Here is an 11,664-nt window from a genome sequence, read left to right as displayed (position 1 = left end):
CGACGTTTCAGGCACGAGCCCTTCCTCAGGAATGATGTGTGGATGTAAAAAGTGGCCTCAGCATCCATCCACACCAGTCACTGCCAGTTGTCAGACGGGTGCAGCAAGTAATCAGCAAGGCAAGAGGAATTGATTTCAGAAGTAGGGATGTCTTCCTGCAGTTAGGGGGTCATTGAATGTACTCAAGGCTGAGTTCATCTGATTTTAGAACAACAATGAAGTGGATGTTGATGGGGGAAGGCAAGTAAAGTGATTTTAAGACTAGTACAGAACAATTAGTCATACAGCACAGAAACAGACCCTTCAGCCCAACTAAATTGGACTCCTCGGATGCTGCCTGAACTGCTGTGCTCTTCCAGCACCACTAATCCAAAATCTGGTTTCCAGCATCTGCAGTCATTGTTTTTACCTTCAGCCCAACTAGTCCATGCTGACTATATTCACAAACTAAACTCGTCCCACCTGCCAGTGTTTGGCCCATATTCCTCCGAACCTTTCCTATTCATGTACTTATCCAAATGTCTTTTAAACATTGTTACTCAACTTGCATCCAACATTTCCTCTGGACGTTCATTCCACACACAAACCACTTTTTAAAAAAAAGTGCTCGTCATATGTTTTTTAAACCTTTCTCCTCTCACCTTAATTTGCTCCCAAATCTTGAAACGACACATGCCGTTCACCTTATCTTTGCCCCTCATGGTTTTGTCAACCTCTATAAAGAGAACAAAGAACCTTACAGCACAGGAACAGGCCCTTCAGCCCTCCAAGACTCTGCTGATCGAGATACTCGATCTAAACTTGTCACCTATTTTCTAAGGATCTGTATCCCTTTGCTCCTTGCCCATTCATGTATCTGTCTACATACATCTTAAATGATGCTCTCGATCCCACCCCTACCGCCTCCGCTGGCGATGCATTCGAGGCACCGACCACCCTCTGCGTAAAGAACTTTCTATGTATATCTCCCTCAAACCTTTCCCCTCTCACTTTGAACTTGTGAGCCTGAGTAATTAAGTCTCCCTCTCTGGGAAAATAATTCTTCTTGTCTACACCTCTCACGGTTTTTAGGCCTGTCAGGATTCCCCCCCCACACCTCCTTATTTCCAATGAAAATAATCCTAATCTACTCAACCTCTCCTCATAGCTAGCACTCTCGATAACAGGTAACATCCTGGCGAACCTCCTCTGCACTCTCTCCAAAGTATCCACATCCTTTTGGAAATCTGGGGACTGGAATTGTACGCAGTATTCCAAATGTGGCCAAACCAAAATCTTTTATATCTTTAACATGACCTGCCAGCTCTTTTACTCAATCTGTCCGATGATGGAACCCATGTTGTATGCTGCCTTGACCACTCTGACATGTATTGCCACCTGATTAGATTAGATTAGATTAGATTAGATTACTTACAGTGTGGAAACAGGCCCTTCGGCCCAACAAGTGCACACCGACCCGTCGAAGCGCAACCCACCCATACCCCTACATTTACCCCTTACCTAACACTACGGGCAATTTAGCATGGCCAATTCACCTGACCTGCACATCTTTGGACTGTGGGAGGAAACCGGAGCACCCGGAGGAAACCCACGCAGACACTGGGAGAACGTGCAAACTCCACACAGTCTGTCGCCCGAGTCGGGAATTGAACTCAGGTCTCAGGCGCTGTGAGGCAACAGTGCTAACCACTGTGCCACAGTGCCGCCCACCTTCAGAGAACAATAGACATGAACACCCAGATCTCCTACATCAATTTCCCCCAGGACCTTTCCATTTACTGTATAGCTTGCTCTTGAATTGCATCTTCCAAAATGCATCACCTCCCATTTGTCTGGATTGAACTCCATCTGCCATTTCTCTTCACAACTCTCCAATCTATATATTCTGCTGTATCGTCTGACAGTCCCCTTAACTCTGATATTCCATCAATCTAAATGTCATCTACAAACTCGCTAATGAGGCACCCGACACCTTCACCTTTCAATCTCTTGTGCTCCAGTGAAAAAAGGTCCCAGCCTACTCTTCAATAGGTGTGAATTCTGTCTGGGTCCCAACGTCGAGTCAGCCTGACATTTTTGAGAGAAAAGCTCTGCATTTAAAATTCCATTCTTGAGAAAATTACTTGAAACAGGTTCTGGGATTAACATACCAAAGAACAGAACCCCATTCTAAAAGATGAACGATTTAATCTAAATTGTTGAATGTATCACATCTCCATGACACTGGATTCCTTTGGCTGTAAATCGTCTAATCATCGTATTCTCCACAACCACCTGAAGCAGCAGCAGCGCTGTTGGTTAGCACTGCTGCCTTACAGCGCCAGAGATCTGGGTTCAATTCCCACCTCAGAGTTTGCACATTCTCCCTGTGTCTGCGTGGGTTTCCTCCTACAGTCCAAAGATGCGCAGGTTAGGTGAATTGGCCATGCTAAATTGCCCGTATTGTGAGGTGAAGGGGTAAATGTAGGGGAATGGGTCTGGGTGGGTTGCTCTTCCAAGGGTTGGTTTGGGCTGAAGGGCCTGTTTCCTCACTAAGTAATAAAATCTAAAGTAAATCTGATCACTCTGAAAGCTCGGGCTTCCAAACAAACCACGTTATGGCAGCAGCGGGAGGTGTGGACTAGACTCACTAAAAACAGTTAAGCAGTTAGATAGCACACATTCGAGTGGGAAGGGTGAATAACGTGCTCTCACAACTCCTATAGTCAATGCCATGAGCAATGAAGGAAAGCAAACCTAACGCTGCCTTCACTACTCTGTCCACCTGAGACTCCAGCATTCCAAGGTCTCTTTATTCTGCAACACTCCCCTTAACTGTGTCAGTCCTGCCTGGATTGCTTGACCAAAATGCAAACCTCTGATTTCTCTAAATTAAACTCAAATGACTCTCCTTGGCTCATCAGCTGATCCCATAAATTCTAATTTATAGTGAACTCTTTCTCTCATTCCCTGGAAGCTGAAAATCTCCATCCCACACTCGCTCCGTTTTCACTTTGCTTATCGCGCAAGAATGTAAATGAGAAACTTATCAGCCATGATTGAATAGAATGAGCAGACGTGGTGGCCTAATTTCTGCTCCTATGTCTTGTGGTCTCTTGCTGTCCTGGACACCGAGAGAGAATTGGGACCAGCATTGAACCAATCATGACTGGATATGGATCTACCTTCATCTAGGTGGATGGGCTGGGACTTTTTCACTGGAGCATTGGAGGTGGAGATGTGACCTTATCAAGGTTTATAAAATCATGAGGGGAGAGATGAGGTGAACGACAGGTGTCCTTCTAGGGTTGGGGTTTCAGATTAGGGAGCAAATTTTGACAGTGACAGGAGAAAGAGATTTTAAAAAGACGTGGAGTGCACAATTCTTTTATACAGAGTGGTTCACGTGAGGACTAAATGTCCAGAGGCAGTGGTGGATGCATGTACAGTAACGACGTTAAAAAGACATTTGGATAAGTTCATGAATAGGAAAGGTTTGGAGGGATACGGGCCAAAACACTGGCAGGTGGGACTGGTTTAGTTTGAGAACATAGTCAGCATTGACTAGTTGGACTGAAGAATCTGTTTCTGTGCTGTCTGACTCTGGAACTGTCTTAAAACTGGATACTGGTCTTAAAACCATTTTCTTGCCTTCCCCCACAAGCATCCACATTAAAATCATGTGAACTCAGAATATATTCAAGGCTATGACCCCCTAACTGCAGGACGACATTCCCACTTCTGAACTTAATTCCTCTTGCTAATACACCACTTGCCTTGCTCATTGCCTGCTGCACCTGTCTGACAACTGGCACAGAAGGACGCTGATGCCCCTCTGAACATCCACGCATCATTCCTGATGAAGAGCTTGTGCCCCAAACTACGACTGTCCTACTGCTCGACCCACTGTGCTTTGCCAGTTATGGTCTTCTCTACGTCAGGAAGACCGAGCGTAAACTTGGAATGGCTTGCCAAGCATCACAGCCGGGTCCGCAGAGGCTTTGCGGACTTCCAAGTCTCCACCCATTTTAATGCCCCTTCCCACTCCCCTTCTGACAAATTGGAGGAACAAAACCTCATCTTGTCTGAGCAGTCAGCAGCCTGGAGGACTCAACACTGAATTCTCCATTTTCAAATAATCTCCCATCCCATCCCCCAACTCACTTCCCAGCCCCTTCCACTCTTCCCTGCCAACGAGATTCCTTCCTCCCATTCACCATCCAGATTATGGGGATAAGGCAGGAACAGGATACTGATTTGAGGATGATCAGCCATGATCATTGTGAATGGTGGTGCTGGCTCGAAGGGCAGAAGAGCCAACTCCTGCACCTATTGTACCTTCTACCTGTCTCCACCTATCCTCACTTCATCACCCTGCCCCCAGCACACCCTTGATCCACAGCTCTCCATATACCCACCCCCAATCCTGAACAAAGATTACACAGATACCTCGACTTCTCCACCTCCTGATACTGCCTGGCTTGCTGCGTTCTTCCAGCCTCCTGCCTGTCTATTTTGCCAATTGAGAGAAAGACCTAGACTAATTTTTCCAGAGTCTGTCCCCTCGCTGGATTCACTCGCATTCCTTTCAGTTGCTACAAGTCAACAATTGAACCCCAGAATGAAACGTTAATGGAAAAGGGGGTGAGAAAAGAGAATGCTGTACTCACAGATGATGGACAGAGGAAGGAAGTTGCAGTCTGAGTGAAGCTCAATCTTCATTGAGAGAGGGGAGAGGCAGGAACTTCAGAACCTCATGGCCCAACTTCCGCGTTCACCAATAGGGGAGCTCCGAATGGCAGGAGGACAAGTCTCCTTCCGGTCCTCCAGTGATCCTTTTTGTCCATCAAAAGTAGGTTTTGCCCCTTTTCTGCTGACAGCGAGGAACACGCCCAATGTTTTGGTGACACTGGCAAACATGTGCCCTGCTTGTTGACACCAAGGAGTGTACACAATATGCGCTGTAGCAATGCTAGTGTTTTTGACAGATTTTAAGTTTCCAAATGCCTATCGGAGATCAAAAAGGGCAGAGCAATATTTTTCCCCCCATGTGGCTCGATATTTGACTGAGCTGCCAGCTAAATGCAAAAGCAATGTTTTTAAATCATTTCCTCAGTGTTGGGGTGACCTTCACAACTAGAGGACATAGTTGGTACCAAAAGGTACCTGAAGGGCAATGTTTCCATGCAGAGGGTGGTGTGTGTATGGAATGAGCTGCCAGAGAAAGTGGTGGAGGCTGGTATAATTACAGCCTTTAAAAGGTATCTGGATGGGTATATGAATAGGAATGGTTTAGAGGGATATAGTGCTGCCAAAGGGGACTAGATTAATGTAGGATATCTGGTTGGCGTGGACAGGTTGGACTCAATGGGTCTGTTTCTGTGCTGCACATCTCTATGACTCTAAATAATAAAAAGTCTACTTTTCCAACGAACAAACTATATCGATGTTAACAAGGCTTAGTGCACAACCTGCTTTACTAATTATTCTCAACAAGTCCTGCCCCTTCAATGACTGAGGAACATAAAATGCTGGTGCATAATCTCCTTCACTAGTGTTTACACGTTACTATAAACAGTTGCACAGGTAAAAGCAAGAATAAAAGGCACAAGGATTAAAAAAATTGGTCTCATTGTTAGATTCCGAACTCCACATTTCTGACCGAATACCAATTCTGCCATCTGTCGTGGCGGGATTCAAACCCGGGAGTCCCTGGAACCGGGTTGATAGTCCAATCGATAATGGGACTCGGCCGTCACTCCTTCAATCCCCCTGCGACGGCACGTGAACTCGCAGGTGCTTCCGCAGGTTGCAGGAGTAGGTGAAGCCCTTCCCCCACTGAGAGCAGATGAATGGCCTCTCCCCGGTGTGGATCCGCTGGTGCCTTAGCAGGATGGTGGATGTGCTAAAGCCCTTCCCGCACTCGGGGCAGCTGAAGGGCCTCTCCCCTGTGTGGACACGCCGGTGGATCAGCAGGTGGGAGGAATACCTGAAGCCCTTCCCGCACTGAGAGCAGGTGAACGGCCTCTCCCCGGTGTGGACCCGCTGGTGGGTCAGCAGATTGGAGGCCTGGGTAAAAGCCTTCCCGCACTCTGGGCAGCTGAAGGGCCTCTCACCCGTGTGGACACGCTGGTGGGTCAGCAGGGTGGAGGCCTGGGTAAAGGCCTTCCCGCACTCTGGGCAGCTGAAAGGCCTCTCCCCCGTGTGGATCCTCTGGTGCCTCATCAGGGAGAAGACGTGGGTAAAGGCCTTCCTGCACTGAGAGCAGCTGAAGGGCCTCTCCCCAATGTGGACACGCTGGTGGGTCTGGAGGGTGGAGGAGCAGGAGAAGCCCTTCCCACACTCTGGGCAGCTGAAGGGCCTCTCCCCCATGTGGACACGTTGGTGGTTCCGCAGGGTGGAGGAGTAGGTGAAGCCCTTCCCGCACTGAGAGCAGGTGAACGGCCTCTCCCCGGTGTGGACACGCTGGTGGTTTCGCAGGGTGGAGGAGCAAGTGAAGCCCTTCCCACACTCGGTGCAGCTGAAGGGCCTCTCCCTTGTGTGCACATGCTGGTGGCTTCGCAGGCGGGAGGAGCAGGTGAAGCCCTTCCCGCACTGAGAGCAGGTGAATGGCCTTTCCCCGGTGTGGACCCACTGGTGGGCCAGCAGGTTGGAGGAAGTGCTGAAGGCCTTCGTGCAGTCGGGGCAGCTGAAGGGCCTCTCCCCCGTGTGGACCCGTTGGTGGCTCTGCAGGGTGGAGGAGCAGGTGAAGCCCTTCCCGCACTGAGAGCAGGTGAACGGCCTCTCCCCAGTGTGGACATGCTGGTGGGTCAGCAGGTTGGAGGAAGTACTGAAGCCCTTCCCGCACTGAGAGCAGGTGAAGGGCCTTTCCCCTGTGTGGACCCGCTGGTGGGTCTGCAGATGGGAAGATGTGCTGAAGGCCTTCCCGCAGTCGGTGCAGGGGAATGGCCTCTCCCCGGTGTGACTACGCCGATGAGTCTCCAGGGCAGACGAGACACGGAAGCCTTTCCCACAGTCACCACCCTTCCACGGTTCCTCCACAGGGCGGGCTTCTTCAGGTTTCTCCATGGCCACAGCTTCAGCTGCTCACAGACACGTGTAGAGCCCCTCCCTACCGTGAAATCCCCTTCTCAGGCCGTATAACTGTTTCAGGCTCCACACACAGTGGGGTCTCTCGTCCAGTCCCACTGATGCTGAAAACGTCCTCAAACAGGAACCAAACTGTGTTGATCCCTCTCACAGAAATCACAGTCAAAAATTGTTGTGGTCCCAATGGATTGAGTGACTGTCAGACATTGACATCAAAGTGAGGACTGCAGACGCTGGAGAGTCAGTCAAAAAATGTGGCTTTGGAAAAGCACAGCAGGTCAGGCAGCATCCGAGGAGCAGGAGAGTGAATGTTCCGGGCGTAAACCCTTCATCCATTGATTTTGAAACTTTAGTCTTCAGATTTTCAAATACTCTGCAAAGAGAGATTACAAAAGTCATCACTATCAGTGCAGGGTAGAAATTCAGAACAAGCAATTCTACTTTCTGTGGAATATTCTTCTGTTATTATATTATTGTGTACATTTCCTGCACTAGGAAATAAACAGGCAGGAAGGCTCAGAAAGAGGAGAGAACTTAAAGATAGGGACACCTGGGCTCACCAAGTGGTAACAGGATGCTGTAAGGCAATTCAGGAGGTTTGCCTCAGCATCGGTGAATCTGTGCGAACAGCACACCAAGTGATTACATTCACAGCCGTTCCCTTGTGAAATTATTGATAGTCTTTGAATCTGACCCTGAAACAAGACTCGGTACTATCCATAGCTTTGTAATTAATGGTTGGATCTTGTCCATTATAATGGATTCTTACTACCCCTTGCAAGCAGGGCATTCACAAAATTTGCTGACTTGAGAGTTCAAAGGACACGAGTGAGAGAGAGAGACCATTTTAGTGCTGAGGCTGTTGAATCCCGGACAAAATTAACTCTTAGTGCTTATCTGCTCTGGATTGAATTGAATTACATTTTGGGACTTTATGATGAGAGATTTTTATTCCAGGCTTCCAAAGAGTACAATCGCCAGGACAAACCAAGAGAGAGGCTTTACAGGTCTGAGTCCACAAAGGATTCCCTGGGCCGCCTCAAATTTCCACTTTAACATGGGAGGTAGGACAAAATGGCTTCTGCTTGGCTAACTCGATGGAAACTGAGTCAGGCAGATACTCGCAACTCAGAACAAACCACAGACTGACGTAAATCCAGTGGAAAAAAAATTGCAAATGCAGAAGTAACAAATGTGAACCTAACCATTAATCGCAGAAGTAACGGTTTAACCCTAACCCCCAGACACGACAAATACGATTTCAAGAATAGGTCGTCTACAAGAAATTATAATAGATTAGATTAGATTCCCTACAGTTTGGAAACAGGCCCTTCGGCCCAACCAGTCGACACTGACCCTCCGAAGAGTAACCCACCCAGACCCATTTTCCCTCCGACTAATGCACCTAACACGATGGGCAATTTAGCATGGCCGATCCACCTGACCTGCACATCTTTGGACTCTGGGAGGAAACCGGAACACCTGGAGGAAGTCGGCAGATTCTTCTGGCACTCGGGGGGTACTCATTGGTGGCCCAGTGGTTAGCACTGCTGCCTCACAGCACCAGGGTCCCAGGTTCAATTCCAGCCTCAGGGCGGCTGGTTGTGTGGAGTTTGCACATTCTCCCCATGTGTGCGTGGGTTTCCTCCCACAATCCAAAGATGTGCAGGTTTGGTGAATTGGCCATGTATACTGCCCATAATGTTAGGTGCAATGGTTAGAGGGAGATGGGTCTGGGTGGGCTACTCTTCAGAGGGTCGGTGTGGACTGGTTGGGCCAAAGGGCATGTTTTTCCACACTGTTGGGAATCTAATCTAATCCTTCTGGGCTGATCAGAGTCTACCGACCCGGCCGTATCAAAGAATAAACTATTGCTTGTGTGATTGACAAAGAGTCATTTCCAGATGTGTTTATTGACCAATCCCAGAAATCCGAAGATCTGGACAGCAGTCCAGATCAGAACAACCAGACAGGAAATGGTTAATGTCCCCAGGAAGTGGGGAGCAAAATAAGACATCAAGGCATTAACACCAACACCAGGGAGAAACTGAACATACAGACGTGACAAACATTAGTGGCAAGCCAGAATCACAGATGTACAGCACAGAAACAGTCCCTTCAGTCCAATTCGTCCATGCTGACCAGATATCCTAAATCAATCTAGTCCCATTTGCCAGCACTTGGCCCATGTCCCTCTCAATGCTTCCCAACATATACCCATCCAGATACCTTTTAAAGGTTGTAATTGTACCAGCAGCCACCACTTCCTCTGGCAGCTCATTCTTTACACACACCACCCTCTGTACATAGGAGTTGCCCCTTAGGTTTAGGGCGAGATTTAAAAGAAACCTATGAGCAACCCCAGATCAAAGATCTTGTCTATTTACCCTCGCCATGCCCCACATTATTTTATGCAAGGTTGTAGGGTCACCCCTGTGGAATATAGGTAAAGCAGTGTTACTTCTGTAACCATAATTGCTTCTGCAAGGTAAATGAACTAACGCCAGGGTATAATTGTTTCAGCCAAGAGTGGAGTTAACAAGAGTGAAAACTATGTGAAGGAAATATATAATTGCTTCTGTATTAGTTAAAATGTGCATACAAGAATGAAATGTGCCTGCAAACAATGGTAGATATTACAGACAAACAGATAAAGGTGCTGTGAGGCGAGGGGGTGTAGGTTAAACTAGATATGCTCGTACAAACAGTTATAAGCATCTGTTTCCCGCTTCTACAAAAACAAAATAAAACACAATCAAGGAGGACAGAAGGCTCAGTGTCGGCGAAAAATGGGAGGAAATGTTGCTTTCGCCTACAAGGAAGCACCTGGCAGTGAAAGAGGATAAACGCTAACACTTTGTTCACGCACATGGCTGGATAAGGCAAGAAATAGGCAAGAGTAATGGGCGCCACCGGGAAAGAATGGAAGGACCAACCGATCTTTTGCGGGTCAGCTTGGAACATCAGGGCGGGGGAATGGGAATGAGGGAAGGAAGCTGAACGTGCTGAAGCCAAAGTGGAGGAAGAACAGAGGATGCAAAACCGGCTTGAAGCTGCAATGAGGAATATTGCATGTGCTATACTTGTACCTGTTGCAGTTACTGGTGGGAATCGGGTGCATTTTAAACATCAAAACAGAAAAGATATCCAGCCCTCTCCCTTCCCAATCTCTATCCTTCCGTCCCTCCTCACCCGGGTAACTAAGACACATACCTGAGTTTGCAGAGTCTGCTCCCTCCCTGGATTCACTCCAGTTGCTTCAAGTGAACAGTTTCCCCTCCTCCCATCTCTGTCTCCCTCCCAGGATGAAGAGTTACCCAGAGGGAGGGAGATTCACTTTGAAACTGACCGGGCCACTTCCGCGTTGTGACGTCACAAATGAACTAGGGGCGGGGCGAGGAAAAGGGACGGTGCAGGGGGCGGGGCAAGAACGACAGCGGGACGCCGCACTGCGCAAGCGCTGCGCCTGCAGCAGAAGGGCAGGAGAACATACTTTCCAAAACCCCTTCCCTTCAGAGAATCCCCACAGTGTGGAAGCAGGCCACTCGGCCTCACCGACCCTCCCAAGGGTCACCCACCACACTCATTCCCCTACATTGAACCCTGAGTCATGCGTCTTACTGCACATTATGCCTAATTTAGCATAGCCATCCACCCTAACCTGCACATCCCTGGGCACTATGGGGAATTCAACACGGCCAATCCACTTTTGATGAGAATGGTGCTGGAAAAGCACAGCAGTTCAGGCAGCATCCAAGGAGCAGGAAAATCGACATTTCGGGCAAAAGCCCTTCATCAGGAATAGAGCCTACAGGGTGGAGAGATAAATGAGAGGAGGGTGGGGGTGGGGAGAAAGTAGCATAGAGTACAATAGGTGAATGGGGGTGAGAATGGAGGGGATAGGTCAGGGAGGAGGGTGGGGAATGGCAGCAAAGAGTACAATGGGTGAATGGGGGTGGGGATGAAGGTGATAGGTCAGATAGGAGGGTGGATTGGCCTGTTCGGATCTGAACTCTGCTGGTTTAAAGATGGTCCGGAGTCTGTGTAGGATGAGTTGGTTACGGAGGCAGGCACTGAGGAAGCAAATGTGGCTGTGGTCGTGAGTCTGTTTCAGGACATGGTTGAAGAGCTTCAGGGCAGAGGAAATGACCTGAGAGTTGCAGTGGGAAAGGGACTCCCTGAGATTCTTGTAGAGAGAGGAGGAAAACTTCTTCAAGGCAGGCATCCTTGCAAGAGGATTCACAGTAGGGTTAAATCAACGAGGAAAAAACAAGGACTGCAGATGCTGGAGACCAGATACTAGAATCACACAACTCCAGGTTGTAGTCCAACAGGCTTCTTTGGAAGCAGTAACTTTTGGAGTGCTGCCTCTTCATCAGGTGGCTGTGGAGGATAAGATCCTAAGACACAATTTAGAGCAAAACATTCCAGTGTCCTGCCACTGAAATGGTATATTGTTAAGTCTTCCACTTTTTCAAATAGGTTGCATATCTCATTGCAATGTAAATCCCTGAACTACTTCTTGTCACCTTCTCAAGATAACAAGGTTTTATAGCAAAAGCTCACATCTCAGCTCAGACAATGCATTGAAGGTGT

The 11,664-nt window shown here is 48.3% G+C and overlaps 1 pseudogene; it reads right to left on the bottom strand.

Annotated features, from left to right (window-relative positions):
• The window catches only part of LOC132808494 (zinc finger protein 850-like), a 45,952-nt pseudogene extending 35,532 nt beyond the window's left edge, over positions 1-10,420 (bottom strand).
• Positions 10,421-11,664: the final 1,244 nt, after the last annotated feature.

Source organism: Hemiscyllium ocellatum (genome assembly GCF_020745735.1).
Source record: "Hemiscyllium ocellatum isolate sHemOce1 chromosome 27 unlocalized genomic scaffold, sHemOce1.pat.X.cur. SUPER_27_unloc_6, whole genome shotgun sequence".
NCBI classification, from domain to species: Eukaryota; Metazoa; Chordata; class Chondrichthyes; order Orectolobiformes; family Hemiscylliidae; genus Hemiscyllium; species Hemiscyllium ocellatum.
Note: the sequence above shows the minus strand (reverse complement) of the source record. Positions and strands in the feature narration are given on the sequence as shown.